The sequence below is a fragment of the Coregonus lavaretus genome, assembly GCF_964263955.1.
Source record: "Coregonus lavaretus genome assembly, chromosome: 32".
In the NCBI taxonomy this organism is placed as follows: Eukaryota; Metazoa; Chordata; class Actinopteri; order Salmoniformes; family Salmonidae; genus Coregonus; species Coregonus lavaretus.
In genome coordinates this window covers 24842032-24862592 of record NC_140019.1, presented here as the reverse complement: position 1 = coordinate 24862592, position 20561 = coordinate 24842032, and the positions used below count along the sequence as shown (strand labels likewise).

General features: G+C 43.7%; 1 protein-coding gene across 2 annotated transcripts in view; it reads right to left on the bottom strand.

The window, feature by feature from the left end:
• LOC311107899 (ETS-related transcription factor Elf-1-like) overlaps nucleotides 1-10618 on the bottom strand; it is a 57875-nt gene extending 47257 nt beyond the window's left edge. Inside the window, exon 1 of one of the 2 annotated variants that reach the window (XM_084150492.1) lies at nucleotides 10320-10618. The gene's annotated coding sequence lies outside the window, so the exon portion shown is untranslated. The remainder of the gene's footprint in view (nucleotides 1-10319) is intronic. The other variant, XM_084150490.1, reaches the window with a different exon arrangement.
• Nucleotides 10619-20561: the final 9943 nt, after the last annotated feature.

The following is a 20561-nucleotide window of genomic DNA, read 5'->3' as shown; positions in this document are numbered from 1 at the left end:
TGTCTGTTACTTCACACTGTTCTCATGTCCTCGTACTATTTACACAACTGTAAAATTATTATTCTCACTCTGCTTCTAAAGCTTTGAACTAGGCTTTGAATTTGATAGAGGTTCTGAGGGTGTCTCTTCGGTGTGAAATAAAAGTGCTGAAAACATCAGTAACATTTCAACAAACTTTCTACTAATCCTAACCCTAGCTCTAACCCTAACCCTTATTGTAAACCTTACCCTAACCCTAACGCTAACCTTAGCAAGCAGTTGCTTATCAACAGATAGTCAGTTGATAGTATGACTATCTGTAGAGTATCTACAGATGGACTATCCAAATAAAGTGTTATGGGGGGGGGGGGGGGGGGGGGGGATCGATACAGTTATTATATCGCAATATTTGTATTTATTTATTTATTTATCATTTGCTAGGTAGCGTTAGCTAGCACTAGTCGGCTGTACCTGCGCCAAAACTCTGGTATTTTTCATCCTATAGCTTGTTCTCCATCTTCTTTTTAAATAGTGAGCCAACATGTTTTCAGCACTTTTATTTACATGACTGATCAAAACTCATTTTCTCATGCTCTCTCGTCTCTCTGCAGCAGACAGTATAGTATAGTGAGCAATATGTTCGGAACATCAAATTGCAAGTATTGAATCGCAATACATATAGAATCGTAAGAATCGCAATACATATCGTATCGGCACCGAAGTATCGTTATAATATATTGTGAGGTCCCTGACAATTCCCAGCCCTAATTTTGATAGAGGTTCTGATCTTCTCTCTGTAACTGTGGGCTCTTACATCAATCACATTTATTTATAAAGCCCTTTTTACATCAGCAGATGTCACGAAGTGCTATACAGAAACCCAGCCTAAAACCCCAAACAGCAAGCAATGCAGATGTAGAAGTTGCAAGTACATGTGTCTAAGTCAGGAGCCTAGCAGACAGGATCAGTCTCTGTACTGGTCATGGAAGGCATGGCCAGTTTTTCGGATGAAGGACAAGCCTTTGAGCTAGGCATTTGGAAAGAGGTTCTGAACTAGTCTCTGTAACTGTGGGCCCTTGCCTGTGTCTGACTGAGGACTCAGAGCATAGCAGACACAGGAGAAGTCTGTGTTCCTGGAGTCATGGAAGGCTTAAAAAGGCAGGGACCAGTTTTCCACACCACTGACTGCAGAGGCCCACTCCACTCCCGACCAGCCACAGACAACAGTGCAGCTGCGGCGTCTGGGAGCCAAGCCTCCGAAAATCCCATGAAAAATTGTTTTCTCCCGGTGCCTAAGTTAGAATGGCTGATTGTATTACATGCCACTGCATTGCAGGCCCAGATGTTATTGAATAAGGCAGTGTGGCAGTTAATATTAAACGATCGCGATACGATATAGGGAGAAGAAGAAGAAGTTGGATTCAAATGACTGGTTGGTGGTCAGATATTTAAAGGTGGTAGTACTGGGCTTGATGTGTCCTGCAGTTGAAGCACTATAATGTATTTTTGAGGCATGTTACCTCAAGAAGGGTGGGACCGGACCAATGCAGCTGGAAACATGATGCTGTATATGCATGTGCAGAGGCCACAGAACTATACTGTGCTCTTCTGAGATGTCAGTTGGTGGAAATGTCAATACTCCACCTACCATCTCTTCACTAAACAAGAAAAGTTGCAAGTAGCCATGTTGTCTGTATGAGTAAGCCATCAATTGCTGAACCTATACATTTCATACAAACTATTCATCTCTTGCCGCCCACGTACATGTGATACATGTTTCCACGATAGATATTATAGCAAGACAGATTGCAAGAGGCGCTACTGAATCATTGAGGTTTCAATGGGACGTGGGTTAGGGTTGTTCTGTAAAGACTTGCAACATACTCCTGCAGTATGCTGCTGACTAACTTCACCAGATTGACCATACTTGTTGTACTTTATAAGAAAGAATCCTAATTTTGACTAGCTATTTTTCAAGATGATGGATCCCGTTGAATTTCCATGGTATATCAGTCACTAGCCTTGCTATGACTCCTATTACCCAAGGAACCCTGTTGCTGTGTATGTACATAGCTACCTCAATTACCTCATACCCCTGCACATTGACTTGGTACTGGTACTCCCTGTATATAGCCATGTTATTACCTGGTACTCCCTGTTATATCCATGTTCTTACCTGCTACTGCCTGTATATAGCCATATTGTTACCTGCTACTGCCTGTATATAGCCATGTTATTACCTGCTACTCCCTGTATATAGCCATGTTGTTACCTGGTACTCCCTGTATATAGCCATGTTATTTCTACTTGTTTTTGTTATTTGTTATTCACTGGGTATTTATTCCTCGTGTCACTATTTCCATTTGAAAAAAAATCTTTAGCTCTGCATTGTTGGAAAAGCACCCATAAGTTAGCATTTCACTGTTAGTCTACACCTGTTGTTTACGAAGCATGTGACAAATACCATTTTATATCATTTTGATTTGACACTACCAACCCTATTCCCAGAGTTGGAAAGGCTCCGCCCCTCAGCTCACAGCCCTGATGTTGAATAACCGGGAGCGTTATCAATAGGAAGGTGTGATCTGATCTTCACCACAAACAACTCTTTCTTCCCAGGAAAAAAACTATTTTTATTACCACAACAAGCTGCCTGGGGGCATGGTGGTGGAAGTCGGGCACACCTGCCCACTCCTCAGGGCTAGTGTGGGACAGTGGGAGGGAGGGAGAGATAGGGGGGAGGCAATAGATCTGGCTAATGATCCAGTGAGGCTGAGGACAAAGAGACTTGGTAGGGAGGTAGACGGGAGCGTGTCCCCCAAACATGAGTAAGATGTGTGGTCACATGGTCTTGGTTCCCCTGGTTCACAAACCAAACCAGCCTGAGAGACTGACTAGCTTGCATTCCCCAAAACTCTCATGATTCTTTGTAAGTCATTTGAACTAAGGATGATAATCATGTAGATTTTAAAGAGATTCTCCTGAACTTTTGTATACTTTTTAGCCAGTAGTTCTGAAAGTAGCCCTCACGAGCCAAAAGTGGTCCCCGAAAATTGCTTACTACGTCACGTATGTGCAGATAGGTACACCAAGTCGTTGCTCGCTCTCTCTCGCTGCTGTGTCTACTGAGCCGTTGGGCCCTCTCTGTAACCTCATTGGATAACGCTGGGCAGGCCTCTTGCTAACGGTCACTCAAATGCGAGGGGCTGAAGCTCATTGGCTAGAACTCGAATTGCTAGGGGTCTGGCCCACGTGGGGGGAAATATAGGGAAAATGGCATGGCACAGCTTCAAGAAAACAGTCGCTTTCAAACTAGGGATTTTGTGGCTTATTGAGGTAAAACAGTCATTCTGCTCATAGATAATGCATATATGAACTACACATTGACACAGCCCAAAGTGGGAAGTTTAAAAAATACTTTCTTAGTCCCCAACGTACCGGTGCATGTCTTTAACAGTGACTTGAATTAAAATACTGAATGGCCTATGCAAGTTAAAATAATTAGTCATGTGGAGCTGAATGTTAACCAGATGGAACGGATCAGTGACCTACAGCACCAGTCAAAAGTTTGGACACACCTACTCATTCAAGGGTTTTTCTTTATTTTTACTATTTTCTACATTGTAGAATAATAGTGAAGACATCAAAACTATGAAATAACACATATGGAATCATGTAGTAACCAGAAAAGTGTTAAACAAATGAGGAATGATTTTCCAACAGTCTTGAAGGAGTTCCCACATATGCTGAGCACTTGTTGGCTGCTTTTTCTTCACTCTGCGGTCCAACTCATCCCAAACCATCTCAATTGGGTTGAGGTCGGGTGATTGTGGAGGCCAGGTCATCTGATGCAGCACTCCACCACTCTCCTTCTTGGTGAAATAGCCCTTACACAGCCTGGAGGTGTGTTTTGGGTCATTGTCCTGTTGAAAAACAAATGATAGTCCCACTAAGCGCAAACCAGATGGGATGGCGTATCGCTGCAGAATGCTGTGGTAGCCATGCTGGTTAAGTGTGCCTTGAATTCTGGGCCTCCTGAGTGGCGCAGTGGTTTAAGGCACTGCATCGCAGTGCTAGCTGTACCACTAGAGATCCTGGTTCGAGTCCAGGCTCTGTCGCAGCCGGCCATGACCGGGAGACCCATGGGCGGCACACAATTGGCCCAGCGTCGTCCAGGGTAGGGGAGGGTTTGGCCGGCAGGGATGTTCTTGTCCCATTGCACACTAGTGACTCCTGTGGTGGGCCGGGCGCCGTGCACGCTGACTCGGTTGCCAGGTGTACAGTGTTTCCTCCGACACATTGGTGCGGCTTCTGGGTTAAGTGGGCACTGTGTCAAGAAGCAGTGCGGCTCGGTTGGGTTGTGTTTCGGAGGACGCACGACTCTCGACATTCGCCTCTCCCGTGTCCGTACGGGAGTTGCAGCGATGGGACAAGACTATATACCAATTGGATACCACAAAATTGGGCCTTGAATTCTAAATGAATCACTGACAGTGTCACCAGCAAAGCACCCCCACACCATCACACCTCCTTCTCCATGCTTCACGGTGGGAACCACACATGCAGAGATCATCCATTCACCTACTCTGTGTCTCACAAAGACATGGCGGTTGGAACCAAAAATCTCAAATTTGGACTCAGGTCTAATGTCCATTGCTCGTGTTTCTTTGCCCAAGCAAGTGTCTTCTTCTTATTGGTGTCCTGTAGTAGTGGTTTCTTTGCAGCAATTCGACCATGAAGGCCTGATTCACGTAGTTTCCTCTGAACAGTTGACGTTGAGATGTGTCTGTTACTTGAACTCTGTGAAGCATTTATTTGGGCTGCAATCTGAGGTGCAGTTAACTCTAATGAACGTATTCTCTGCAGCAGAGGTAACTCTGGGTCTTCCATTCCTGTGGCAGTCCTCATGAGAGCCAGTTTCATCATAGCGCTTGATGGTTTTTGTGACTGCACTTGTAGAAACTTTCAAAGTTCTGGAAATGTTCCGGATTGACTGACCTTCATTTCTTAAAGTAATGGCGCACTGTCATTTCTCTTTGCTTATTTGAGCTGTTCTTGCCATAATATGGACTTGGTCTTTTACCAAATAGGGCTATCTTCTGTATACCACCCCTATGTTGTCACCACACAACTGATTGGCTCAAACGCATTAAGAAGGAAAGAAATTCCACAAATTAACTTTTAACAAGGCACACCTGTTAATTGAAATGCATTCCAGGTGACTACCTCATGAAGCTGGTTGAGAGAATGCCAAGAGTGTGCAAAGCTGTCATCAAGGCAAAGGCTGGCTATTTGAAGAATCTCAAATATAAAATATATTTTGATTTGTTTAAAAAAAAAAAATGTTATTTCATAGTTTTGATGTCTTCACTATTATTCTACAATGTAGAAAATAGTACAAATAAAGAAAAACCCTGGAATGAGTAGGTGTGTCCAAACCTTTGACTGGTACTGTATATACAGTGGGGAAAAAAGTATTTAGTCAGCCACCAATTGTGCAAGTTCTCCCACTTAAAAAGATGAGAGAGGCCTGTAATTTTCATCATGGGTACACGTCAACCATGACAGACAAAATGATCCAGAAAATCACATTGTAGGATTTTTAATGAATTTATTTGCAAATTATGGTGGAAAATAAGTATTTGGTCAATAACAAAAGTTTCTCAATACTTTGTTATATACCCTTTGTTGGCAATGACACAGGTCAAACGTTTTCACACACTGTTGCTGGTATTTTGGCCCATTCCTCCATGCAGATCTCCTCTAGAGCAGTGATGTTTTGGGGCTGTCGCTGGGCAACACGTACTTTCAACTCCCTCCAAAGATTTTCTATGGGGTTGAGATCTGGAGACTGGCTAGGCCACTCCAGGACCTTGAAATGCTTCTTACGAAGCCACTCCTTCATTGCCCGGGCAGTGTGTTTGGGATCATTGTCATGCTGAAAGACCCAGCCACGTTTCATCTTCAATGCCCTTGCTGATGGAAGGAGGTTTTCACTCAAAATCTCACGATACATGGCCACATTCATTCTTTCCTTTACACGGATCAGTCGTCCTGGTCCCTTTGCAGAAAAACAGCCCCAAAGCATGATGTTTCCACCCCCATGCTTCACAGTAGGTATGGTGTTCTTTGGATGCAACTCAGCATTCTTTGTCCTCCAAACACGACGAGTTGAGTTTTTACCAAAAAGTTATATTTTGGTTTCATCTGACCATATGACATTCTCCCAATCTTCTTCTGGATCATCCAAATGCACTCTAGCAAACTTCAGACGGGCCTGGACATGTACTGGCTTAAGCAGGGGGACACGTCTGGCACTGCAGGATTTGAGTCCCTGGCGGCGTAGTGTGTTACTGATGGTAGGCTTTGTTACTTTGGTCCCAGCTCTCTGCAGGTCATTCACTAGGTCCCCCCGTGTGGTTCTGGGATTTTTGCTCACCGTTCTTGTGATCATTTTGACCCCACGGGGTGAGATCTTGCGTGGAGCCCCAGATCGAGGGAGATTATCAGTGGTCTTGTATGTCTTACATTTCCTAATAATTGCTCCCACAGTTGATTTCTTCAAACCAAGCTGCTTACCTATTGCAGATTCAGTCTTCCCAGCCTGGTGCAGGTCTACAATTTTGTTTCTGGTGTCCTTTGACAGCTCTTTGGTCTTGGCCATAGTGGAGTTTGGAGTGTGACTGTTTGAGGTTGTGGACAGGTGTCTTTTATACTGATAACAAGTTCAAACAGGTGCCATTAATACAGGTAACGAGTGGAGGACAGAGGAGCCTCTTAAAGAAGAAGTTACAGGTCTGTGAGAGCCAGAAATCTTGCTTGTTTGTAGGTGACCAAATACTTATTTTCCACCATAATTTGCAAATAAATTCATTAAAAATCCTACAATGTGATTTTCTGGATTTTCTTTTCTCAATTTGTCTGTCATAGTTGACGTGTACCTATTATGGAAATTACAGGCCTCTCTCATCTTTTTAAGTGGGAGAACTTGCACAATTGGTGGCTGACTAAATACTTTTTTCCCCCACTGTAGCTCCATTTTGGCTCTTTAGAGATAGCTCACATAGAAAAGTGGCCTAACAATATCACATCAGCATTATCAGTCACTGTAATGAAATCCACATCATCTCCTTTTTCAGGTTTTCTGATTCTGTGGCGAGCAGAAATCTTGCCCTATGTTTCTGCTTCCAGTATTGAGACACCCAGCTCGCATTTCTGGTTCCCCTTGTACCTCAGAACAATGGCTTGCGAGTCTCAACTTGTTTATGTGCGTGTCAGACAGTTGCAACATTGGGAGAGCTGCGCTTTACTCAATGGAAATGGAGAGACGAGTATGGAAACGCGATGCAAATCCGCTCCTGGGTCAACACAAAGGACCCTCAGGCAGGCAACACAGCGCAAGAACAAAAGACAGTCACAGAGTACTAGATCTTTCAACTGTGACCAATGTCCACCATGCACTTTTAGCATGAACAGTCAAACGCATAGTTACTGTATACCACTTTTTCCATCATCAAGGCTATTGATACTGAATGGGTCCATGTCTCCTTCTGTTTCTGGCTAGCTAGAGCCTGCAGCATCCCCCACAATAAAGGAGGGGCGGCGTTTCAAACCAGAGGTGTAGAATTCAGATCACCTCGAGCAATTCAGATCACCTCGAGCACATTGTGACCTGTTACAGCCAATTTTCCCGTCACTCAGGCCTCAGATGTGTGTGAAACCCCCAAACAACAAAAAGAAGAAGGGGACCACAACCCAACCTAGAATTACCACCCAAACAGGTTCCTGTCACCCCCGTTACCTGAGATCATGTCACCCCTGTTACCAGAGATCACCTGAGACACATGCGTGTAAAAAAAAAAATGGAAACTCTGAAATCTCTGACTTACGACTTCAGTGCGTTCAAGACAACTGGGAACTCTGAAAATAACAAACTCCGACTGGGAAAAATCGTTTTGAAATCTAGTTAATGTGTCATAGCAACACGAATGACAAACCAGCATGCCACAGAATGTGCTTATTTACCCATCAACCGCGAAACAGCTTGAACAAACTGCCACCCTCTGTCATTCAATGTCAAATACAGGTTGGATTGTGAAGGGAGAAATGTGAGCCAGAACAGACCCAACCCTCTACTGTTCCATATGCGGGCATGTCAAGCCTGGGCTGATTAAATCCACCCCCCCTCCTCCTCGGCCAGGCCTAATGATCTAATTACAGGCTAAGACTTGTTGACTCTGTATTGTGTGAGGAGCCAACCTGATACTACTGCTGCCCTCCCTCCGTTCCTCCTTCTCTTCACCTCTCTGCCGCTCCCTCCCTTGTGACAGAAACTAGGTCCCTCTCTACAGCCCCTCAATAGGTCAACAATGGGTTTCTCGGGTGTGTTGTGTTTCTCTCATGTCATGGCCAAACCTCAGGTACTGTGCCTCATTTACATGCCAAATCAAAAGGCCAGGGTGGGCACGAAGCATGATTACAAAGTTAGGTCAGAAGATGCAAACTGGGAATAGCTACGGGGTACAACTGAGCTATTCACCAATGTTTAAACTGGGTTATTGACTCATGATTAAAAGTGTGTAAAGTATTGGTTGAATGCAACCTTTTTCAGGTGTAGGCCCTGCTGATCTAAACAGTGACCTAATAACTAGGCCTCTTCATGAATCAGGACCACAACCACAGAGAGCTGATTTGATACAGTATCATCAGGTTTGCAAGACAGAGTGTAAGCTTCTCAAATGAAATGTGAGGAGATCATTGAGCCAATATTGAGTGAAACTGCTTTATTTTGGGTCTTTCAAGGTCTATTGGATCTATAAAACAAAAACGATGTGGTCACTTCGTTTTTAGTGAGTCGCAGAGACATTTTTAACTGCCAACCTCAATAAAGGCTCCATGTGATGTATGAATGTCGCTCAAACAGTTGTTTCGATCATTTCTGAAGCTCATGAGCAGTTTGTCAGTGCAGAGCATGTTTCTGGTGAAACAGGAACCATGATTTTATCTCTGCAGCAACTTTTAGCAACAGAAACCTACCACAACTAGGGACGCCAAAAGTAACTCTACGAAAACCATTAATGTGAGAATAGCATGCTGAGAGGTGAACTGCTTAGGAGATAATGGTAGCACAACACCAGTTTGTCATCCCCCATGAGTCGCAACAAATACCTGATGACCCTCCTCTGCCTTACAGGAAGATCAACATTCATGCAGGGCTCCGGTGGCCTGATCAGGTCCTGATAAAGAAGCCTGAAATCAAACAGAACCTCACCTGACCATGCAACAGGGCGTGGGGAGAAGCACATTCTAGAATCTAGATACTATATAATTAATTACTTATTATTTTAGAGGTAGGCTAGCGGCAGACCAAAGCAGAGTTAGCAAAAATATAACATAACCTTTTCAGATGTATGGCCTATGGTCTACTCAGAGTTGCCATGAAAGAGAATTACAGGCATTTCTACATCATGACAAACTGTAAACGCTCATGTGGGCTTGGTCAGGGGGCTTGGTCTCGGGGTCAGGGGGCTTGATCGGGGGCTTGGTCAGGGGGCTTGGTCAGGGGGCTTGGTCTCAGGGTCAGGGGGCTTGCTCAGGGGGCTTGGTCTTGGGGTCAGGGGGCTTGGTCAGGAGGCTTGGTCTCGGGGTCAGGGGGCTTGACCTTGGGGACAGGGGGCTTGGTCTCGGGGTCAGGAGGCTTGGTTAGGTGGCTTGGTCTCGGGGTCAGGGGGCTTGGTCTCGGGGTCAGGGGGCTTGATCTTGGGGACAGGGGGCTTGGTCTCGGGGTCAGGGGGCTTGGTCACAGTTCCCTCCCTTGCTAATGCACGCCATATATGGCAATGACTCTTAAGCAAAACAACAACGATGACATGTGACAATGATAATTCTCACAAACAAGATAGCCCCCTAGCAATTAGTTTCAGCCAATGAGCTTCAGCCCCTCGCCATTTGAGTGACAGCTATCAAGACGCACACACAGTAGAGAGAGAGAGAGATGACGTGGTGCACATATCTGCACATATGTCACGTAGTACACCATTTTCGGGGAGCACTTTTGACTCATGGGAGCTACTTTCAGAACTACTGGCTATAAAGTATACAAAAGTACTGGACAATATCTTTAATTGTATCAACATGAACCTTTTTGTCTCCACTTATATTTGTGCAAGTCGTACTTCTGCTTTTTTCGTGACACATTCGCAATATAGAAAAACAAATGAGGAACACATACAATGTTAAATACATGACCCATATAAACAACTCTATTTGGTTTGAACCAACTATTCACCCATAAAGAAGCAAAATAGATGCAAATTCAAATAAATACTTCAGTCACTAACCTCAAAGACACGGGACTTGTGTGTCAGACTCCATGTTAACAGTAGAACAAGTGACAGATCTGAATGACTGAAAGAACACGGGGGAAACCGAGACAACTGCAATGAAAGAAAAATTATCCAAGTAAGGGTGTGCCTCCAGAGAGCAGCGGGACCCAGCGCAGTATAGGAGGTGTGGAACACTGACCTGCCTTCTACCTCTCCCACTCACAGCGATAAAACTAAACTGAAAAGAAGAGTGATAAAACTAAACTGAAAAGAAGAAGAATAAAAAGAGAGGCAATGGCTGCTGTTGGAAATGTAAAAAAAAAAAAAAAAAGGAGAAGTGTAGTGAAGCAACTTGCCCTGGCTCTCCCTGTGAGTCACACAGCAGGACAGCCATTGGTGGGGGAGCCCTCAGGCAGTGTGGCTGCACCTGGCCAATCACAAGCCAGGGTGGGCCCTGTATGCAAATCCTTTCAGGTGAGTCGCGGCAGGTGTTGGGGATTGGCTGTGGGTTGGAGGTGGGGGAGGGGAGAGCGGGACGGACCAACCAGCAGGCCACACCTTGAGCAATGTGAGAGACAACAGACTGGTTTCTTCTGCGGAGGAGTGCTGGGGAGGGAGTTGGGTGCTGTAAATGCATAGTTCAGTTTACCATTGGTTGAGGGCACTTGGGACTTTGACCGAGCACTATAGAGCAGTCTCGTCTTGGTGGTTAAAATCAGTAAGGAAAATGGTTCAAGGTAAATGGAAGACCTGGGACACACTTGAGTGTAAACATATGTGTCAGAGAAGAATACAGGCTCATTTTCATCCTTAAGCTTTCATTGGGGGGTTAGACATGAGCTGTGAGGTCATTAAGGCAGCGCAAATGAGACAGTTAGTCAGAAGTAAATCCAAAGGAGTGGCTCTTGAGGCAATAGAGGCCCCATAAAACCAACTTTATATGTGACTCCAGTGGGAGGTACAAGAATAGTGGGCTATAAAGTCCAAAGCAGTCTCACCTGACTGCACTTTGACATCAGAGGCAGGCCACTGGTCTTAGCTAATGCCTCAGCACAGATGGTTCTATAGACCCCCCTCCTCCCCCCTAAAACCCACCTGGATGATATACTGCTGATGTATATGAGTGGCCATACTGTCTGCAGTTCTCATCACATGCTCCCCCATAAGCAACCAACTCAATCAAACACGGGCTAACAGGTGTGCAGCTCTGCTCTGCCAACACTAGAGGTATTACTATTCCCAGAGCAGGATTCTCCATGTTAGCTTCTCCTGTTTGCCTGGTAATGCGCACATTCGCTTCACACACAGACAGAGACAAAGACACACACACGCCTGCCTATTCAGCTGAAAAGGCCTGAAAAGCCAATTCATGTCAATCTGCCACTGGGGCACCACCAGGCCCCATCCACCATCCTCCTCCTCATCCTGTGTTCGGGCTGTGGTACGTCACGTGTCTTTAGATAGCATCTTTATCAGACAATTCGACTGACAAACAGGAAGCTGTTTAGTTCTGTGGCGTAGCTGTGTGTGTGTGTGTGTGTGTGTGTGTGTGTGTGTGTGTGTGTGTGTGTGTGTGTGTGTGTGTGTGTGTGTGTGTCAGTGGTGGCTGGTGGGAGGACCTATAGGAGGACAGGCTCATTGTAATGGCTGGATCTGTTTGATACCGTTCCATTTATTCCATTCCAGCCATTACAATGAGCCCATCCTACTGTAGCTCCTCCCACCAGCCTCCATTGGTGTGTATAGTGTGTGTGTGTGTGTGTGTGTGTGTGTGTGTGTGTGTGTGTGTGTGTGTGTGAGAGAGACATCTTAGCTACATTTCCAGTAAAAGGAGTTGCATTTGATGTGGTCACCTTTTCACTAACCCCAATCTGAGACCAATCTGGAATGGCAGTTTTTACTCAGGCTGGCCCTGGTTAGGACCACTTCGGCACAGAAGACAGAAATTGCTTCGAACAGAGCAAATAAACCAAACAACACCCATGTATCACCGCCCCTGGAAATACTGCGTGTCCACTACACAGCCCCAGATCAGACGCATTCAGGAGAAGAAGTCCAAGTAGCCCTCTAGTCCTCTACACCATCTGACTCCAGGATCTTAAAGACCCAGGGTTGTTAGATGGTGAGAGACGACCACCCACACACACACACACACAACCACCCACACACACACACACAAAACCACCCACACACACACACACAACCACCCACATACACACACAAACACAGAGGTAATTCATCATCATTCCCCCTTATCTAAACCCTGAGGATAAACAATTATCTTCATGTCAACACTAATTGATCACAGGACCGTGGCTGGAGCCTGGAGGGCAAGTTGCATAACTTTAATCATATTGCATTAAATAGTGTGGATGTGCTGATTATTGACCAGTAAATAGTGTGGATGTGCTGATTATTTACCAGTAAATAGTGTGGATGTGCTGGTTATTAACCAGTAAATAGTGTGGATGTGCTGATTATTGACCAGTAAATAGTGTGGATGTGCTGATTATTGACCAGTAAATAGTGTGGATGTGCTGATTATTGACCAGTAAATAGTGTGGATGTGCTGATTATTGACCAGTAAATAGTGTGGATGTGCTGATTATTATTATGTCTCACAAAGACACGGCGGTTGGAACCAAAAATCTCAAATTTGGACTCCAGACCATAGGACACATTTCCACCGGTCTAATGTCCATTGCTCGTGTTTCTTGACCCAAGCAGGTCTCTTCTTATTATTGGTGTCCTTTAGTAGTGGTTTCTTTGCAGCAATTCCACCATGAAGGCCTGATTCACACAGTCCTCTCTGAACAGTTGATGTTGAGATGTGTCTGTTACTTGAACTCTGTGAAGCATTTATTTGGGCTGCAATTTCTGATAATGAACTTATCCTCTGCAGCAGAGGTAACTCTGGGTCTTCCATTCCTGTGGCAGTCCTCATGAGAGCCAGTTTCAGCATAGCGCTTGATCGTTTTTGCGACTGCACTTGAAGAAACTTTCAAAGTTCTGGAAATGTTCTGGATTGACTGACCTTCATGTCTTAAAGTAATGATGGAACGTCGTTTCTCTTTGCTTATTTGAGCTGTTCTTGCCATAATATGGACTCTTTTACCAAATAGGGCTATCTTCTGTATACCCCTGCTACCTTGTCACAACACAACTGATTGGCTCTAACGCATTACGGCGGAAAGAATTCCGCAAATTAACTTTTAACAAGGCACACCTGTTAATTGAAATGCATTCCAGGTGACTACCTCATGAAGCTGGTTGAGAGAATGCCAAGAGTGTGCAAAGCTGTCATCAAGGCAAAGGGTGGCTATTTGAAGAATCTCAAATATAAAATATATTTTGATTTGTTTAACACTTTTTTGGTTACTACATGATTTGTGTTATTTCATAGTTTTGATGTCTTCACTATTATTCTGCATTGTAGAAAATAGTACAAATTAAGAAAAACCCTTGAATGAGTAGGTGTGTCCAAACTTTTGACTGGTAGTGTATGTAAATGTGATATTTCTGTTTTTTATTTGTAATACATTTGCAAAAAATTCTAAAAACCTGTTTTTGCTTTGTCATTATGGGGTATTGTGTGTAGATTGATGATTGGGAAAAAAAACTATTTCATACATTTTAGAATAAGGCTGTAACGTAATAAAATGTGGAAAAATGCAAGGGGTCTGAATACTTTCCGAATGCACTGTATTAGTGGTGCTGCTCCAAATCAGAAGCATAGCCACAAAAAGGCAAATTTTTGGCAGCGTGTCCTGTTTAAAAAGCAGACACAGCAACACTTCACCTCAAGATGTTATAGTGTGGCTCATGTCTGGCTCAAGTTCTTTTCCCCTCTTTCAAGCAAAATACTTCAAAGGAGAGTCAGAGAAATAGAGACATGAATCACAATATTGTGGGTCAAAGATTAAACTGTATCTGTTTTCATAGAGCTAGGTCTAGTGCATTTATTACCTGGTTTTGTCTTCTTCAACTTGACAGACCTTATCTAGACATGAGCAAATTCCCTGCACATGTGGACCATGCGTGGCACATAGAGGAACTCACTACCCAAGGACTTCAGCCAACACAGCTATGTGTGGAGGAAATATACCCTGGCTCAGATATTTTCCTTTCACATTGTCCAGTCCTTTCCACAGGGCCACCGCTATGAGCCTCCTACCTTCTTGCCCGTCCAAATAAAATATTTAAATTTTGATAATTTATTTGACCGAGACGTGCGCCAACAGAAAGATGCATCAATCTCAGATAAAGCATCCGAGCGAGCAAAACAGCGCCCCTCTGTCTCAGTATGTGTAGCCCATGTATTTCTATACTGTCTGGTCAAAAAGAGTATGGCATGTCATACTCTTTTCAGCCAGACAGAATCAAATACATGGGTTACATATAGTAAGACAGAGGGGCGCTGTTTCGCTCACTCTGATGCTTTCTCTGGTGAGATAATTTCAGCAGAGAGGAAGAGGCGAGAGGGCTCACTCACGCCAAAATCTGTCCAGAATAAGCCCAACGCGTTTCTATGGGCTTAATATGCAGACCTAAGCTTGTCGCCTGCCTTCCCGCCTTAGGGACAATGACTCCCATTGTTATGGCGGAGACATGAGCATCTCATCATTATATACAGATCTCTGGTTTCAGCCACTTGCGAATTGGAAAGGAAGGTTGGTGGGTGCATAGTGCACTGTTCGGATACTGGCTTCCCCTAAAGTAAATTGATATTTTGCCAAAATTATATAATTACTCCTGTCTAAATAAAATCATTAAAATACTTCACCAGAGAGCATGACTTAGCCACAGAGGATCATTAACTTCTTACATTTTTTTTGCTGTGGATTGTTTCAAATCACAAGTGCATAGGCCAATTCCGATTTGGGAAGCCAGCAATTTGGCCAGCGTGCGTGGGAATAGGTCTAGCTGATTATTGAGTTGCGGCTGTCAGTGAAAAGCATCTAAAATATGTGTGAAGATAATTTGTCTTGAGTATAGTAAAAATATGTTGAGTAAACAAGAAGTGGAGGGGTGTGGCGAAGATATAGGTGTGTCTCTCTCCAGAATGCCTCAGCTGTCTCACACATTCATTGTTTTAATGTGTGAATTGATTGCCCTTTGATTGTTTATTTTGATCAATTCCCCATTACATATGTCAACTGTAGTAAATGTACCATTAATCCCCATCATTTGGTTACATTAATTTCTGTTAATGCGTTCTCATTCTCAGAATGGAAATGTTGTTTGCAGACTTCAAAACCCGCTACACATGTGAGAAACAAGTTTTGGTTTATTTCATAACCATCATGTAAGAATTTTGTCAATTTTTTCATTGTCTTTTTGACCTGGCCTGCTGCACGCAAATGTAGGAAAGTGCCCATTTAGGGATGTCTGGTATCTTATTGCCTTAACTCACTATGTCCACCACTATTAAGCTGAGCTTCTTAGTAATTATTTTTTCACCTCACACAGTAAGTCAACAAAGTCTGTTTTATTAACATCCACTGCGAATTATAATAGTTCCTCAATCCTCACAGTATATGAAAAATCTTTACAACACTCTCCCCCTCGATAATCACCAAGCTTCGGCGTGAAAGAGCAAAATATCATGATCTGATGATCCCATATATCCAGTGGAAACGTTCTAACATACCTGAACACTTTCCCCAAGCTCACTGGCATGGGAAACTCTCAGGGCAGGGCCTGGAATAGGCTAGTTGATACACATGTTGTAAGTTCGCTAGCAACAACTTCAGGCCAGACCCAGTTGATTGATTTGATACAAAGTTGCACTTCACTAGCGATAGTTCAAGTCAAGACAGATAGAAAGGGAGGCAGACAGGTGGAGTAGAATATAACCTGAATTTTCATCAGGATATTTTCTGCTGTTTTTATTTGTTGCTTTATGTTTTTTTACTTAGTTGACAATGGAAGTTATAGGCCTACTGATGCATTGGACTATAGGCAATCTCTGAGTTCCATAAATGCGCTCATTTCTTGAGCCGCCAATGGATCACAGTGTATCAATGTGTCCATATGGCAGAGGCTGGTGCTCTGGCATTAGTTGAATTTTTATCATATTAATTCCGATTTTTACAATTAAGTGAATGACAATGATTTTGAAAAAATAAAACGTTATTATTGAAATGAAACTGTTCCACGAAAATGCGCATATGAAAATCATAACTGGCACACAGATTGGTAGAAATGGTTTTAAATTGTAAGCGTCCCCAAACTTGAAACTCACGCATCGCCTATGGAGTGATTTGTTTGGCAATCAGATGAAAACATCATGACTGGTGTTTATGCCACATTAAAATGTAATACATTTTTACAATTAAATAACATGTTTTTACTATAAAAACCCATTTAAAAAATGTGTGCACACATAGGAGGTCCCGTGAAAAATACATGCCCTCCTATGGAAATCAAATGCCCAGTCTTTCCAACACAGTTCCAGCAACTATGGTGGATGTGTAACCAGTACATCTTATCTCGGCTCAATTCTATGAAAAGAGTATAGGACTGAATCAAGGGCCTGATTGAAAACCATAAGAAAAGACCGTAAGGGATGAATAGAAATTTACAGAATGGTTACCTGGAGGAAAATGGGGGAGGGTCATGCATTTTACATTTCAGTCAAGGGCAGGGTTTAGTATTTTTTAAATCTAGTCCAGGACAGGGTCATGTAATTTGTAATTGATGAAACATCAATATTTCTCAGTGTTTTAGAATTAGTTGCTTATTAGGCTATATATGGATGTGTGCCCGATGCCACCCCTCATCTCTGATTCTCCACTGGACACACAATATCAAATGTCTATAGGCTACTTAGTGTGGTCTCGATCAAATGATCCATAGCCTATAGGCTATTGGCTACAAAGTGCATGCTCGGAGAAGCACAGAGCAAAGTTATATTTCTAAGATAGCTGCATTACACACTGCAATGGACATTCCAACCAGATTCGAGTAACTTACATTGTGGTGCTGAAACTTGAAGCAGCAGCCGCGGCACAATCAATCTGAAATTGCCAGCTCATGGTGCTGAAAGTAGGAAACTTCGAGTTGGCATAATTCATTTCAACCATCTTCATTTTAGTTACACTTTACTAACAACAAGAGGGCTTTGTGTTGGAGCCTATTTCTTCCTTTTTAAACAATAAGAGGTAGGCCTACCTGTTTGACAGAAAAAATTAGGCTATAGGCTGCTATCCATAGAATTCCTCCACCCACCATGCACTCTTTAAATAGCCTACCTCTGTGTCAGTGAAGGGCTGTTAAGTTCAAACCAAGACTCGAATTGAGAGGAATAGAGGGTATGCCATAGGCCTACCTCTTATTAAAGAAAATGGCAAAAAGCACAGGCCTATCCCTTGTTAGCTTAAGATTGTTAAGAAAATAAAACGGATCCGATAATATAAAGTGATCTATAACAGCGCTTTGGTCAGCGATGCTTTATGCTAGAAACAAGCTGTAAAATACCGGGGAAAGACGTGACTCCGATGCATATGGGAATATCATTGTTTCATTTCTTTGACATTCAGAGGCTGAGCTACAACCTTCTACAGCCGAGGAGACAAAACATTAACTTTGTTTGGGAAGTAATCTAATTCTGTCACTATCAATTGATTAAGCTATTCACTTTTTGTACAATAGATGATGTTTAAACCCAGACAGCTTTTAGGGAAACACTTGTGACCTTCTATTGTTGGGTTAAGCCACGGAAGAAGAGTAACCAGCAGTTAAAGCTTAAATTTTTCTGCGTCGGTAGGCCTACTCTGTATGAAAGATAGGCCTAACTTTTGAAAGTACCATGCTCAGATTCCAAATGACGTCTCTGATTTAAGTATTTGCAAACAGGGACAGTTTAGTTGCAAACAAGACACACTGATTTGGCATTGGAGAAATATGATAAGATGAACACATAGGCTTATCTCTCTGTCCATTTCGGTAATTTGTGTGGTATTAAAAAATATTCTGCTAATATGTAAAATGATGTAGAATTGCATTACATTTTTATAAAAGGCCATTTTTTCTCGGACCTGCAAATACGATGATAGATTCATGCAATGCTTTTATTATAAAGGAGATCTTTCCAACCCTATTCTTGTCCATGGTGATCTGTGAACCCACAACCTTCTGGCCCGCAGCCCTGCCCGCTATTACAATTCCTGTGTTGCCATGTAATGCTTACAGGACGAATAACCGTTTCTAAAACTGCATAGCTAAGGCTCTGGTCTGTCCAAGAAGTGAGGGTAAACGGTAGACATGTTCTCTGCTATCCACTTTGTTTTCATTATTATATTGGGTATAGGGGAGGAGGATCACTTGTCTTTTTCCCAAGTGTTCAGGGAGGGTTTAGGTCAAATATGTTTTGCTGAAGGGAGGGCCATCCATTTTCATTTGAGAGAGGTCCAATTTTCTCCATGTAACCCTTATAAATAACGTTCACTCCCTAAATAAGCCAAACCTTGAGGGCATGAGATGCGGAGCCTTGTGAAGGACAGGCAGTGCTGTTTGTGCAGCTCCAAGGTCAGCTGATGGCTGTTCCCTGAGTGACTCAGAGCTGGAGGTGTGCGTCCCCTATGGGCCCTGGTCAAAAGTAGTGCACTACATAAGGAATAGAGTGCCATTTGGGGCGCAGCCAAGGAAAGTCCTCAGACAGGGCTAAATGGGCCGATAGCATCCCTCACAGGACACGCAGATTGACGTGGAGCAGGAGAAACGGGCAGCGAGGCATTCTAATGAGCCCCACTGAGATGGACAAAGAGGTACAACTAAACACCATGAAACACTTTGAAATGACAATGGAAAAGTTGTCAATGTTACTCAGGGCAGACTTGCTTCGAACAATGGGTGATTAAAGAAAAGTCTGTGACTCGCTGTTGGAATATTTTATATGAACACCAGACAGTTTGTTTGAGGCCAACATCGTTTATTTCAATGATCCTTAGGAGAGACAATCAATTCTAGTTCACTAACTCTAAACATCTACCAGAAAAAGTCTTAAAAGGTATTAGAAATACATTAAAACACATTATAAAACAGGGTGGTTCGAGCTCTGAATACTGATTGGCTGACAGCCGTGGTATATCAGACCATATACCATTTACTGCTCTAATTACGTTGGTAACCCATTTATAATAACAATAAGGCACCTTGGGGGTTTGTAATAAACTCAGCAAAAAAAGAAACGTCCCTTTTTCAGGACCCTTTCTTTCAAAGATAATTCGTAAAAATACAAATAACTTCACAGATCGTCATTGTAAAGGGTTTAAACACTGTTTCCCATGCTTGTTCAATGAACCATAAACAATTCATGAACATGCACCTGTGGAACGGTCATTAAGACACTAACAGCTTACAGACGGTAGGCAATTAAGGTCACGTCTCCTCCCGTTGCTCCCCTCCGGCGTTCTGATTCGCCGGTCTACTGAGCCACCGGTCTGAGCGCACCACCTCGGCAACACAGGAATGGAAACCCAACGCACCCTAATAACCTCCAGCGCACCTGCACCTCATAATCTCATCACCACCGCTATAAAGCCCTGGACTGTTCAGTCATTGTTGTGTGTAATTGTTAGCGTCGTGTCGTTTACTCGCTCTTTGTTATTCTCTTTCTCATTGTTAAGTAAACCTTTACCTTGTTGATTCCTGCATCTGCGTCCTGCCTCTTCGTATTCTCAGTACTCGTCACAGAATCACACACCAATCACGAAGATGGATGCAGCAGGTAATCCTCCTGGAGTTTCCCAGCGCCTCGACCAGCACCAGCAGCAGATTGCCCAGCTGAACGCCGGATAGCGCTGGTGATTTCGCTACTTAAAGGAAAGGCGCTGGATTGGGCCACGGCAGTCTGGGAAGGAGGTGAGGCCGCGGCGCTTCCCTACTCCACCTTCCTCACTCGGTTCAGGGCTACAACAGGGAGAGGGGCCCACATCTGAGTACGCTCTGAGCTTTCGCACGGAGGCGGTGTCTTCCGGCTGGAATGAACATGCTCCGCGCACGGCCTTCAGGAGAATCTTACAGGAGGACATCAAGATGGAACTCGCATGTCAGGACGACGAGATGGACCTTGATAACCTCATCGCCACGTCCATCCGTCTTGACGACATGTTGAGAGACAGACGGCGTTCCCAACACCTCCCGGAGCCTCGACGCTCACCCCATCTGAGCTATGGAAGCCGCCCTGCCTCCGAGTCCTCACCCATGGAGGTGGGCAGCACCCCCTACACCACCACGGACCACAGATCTCCAGGC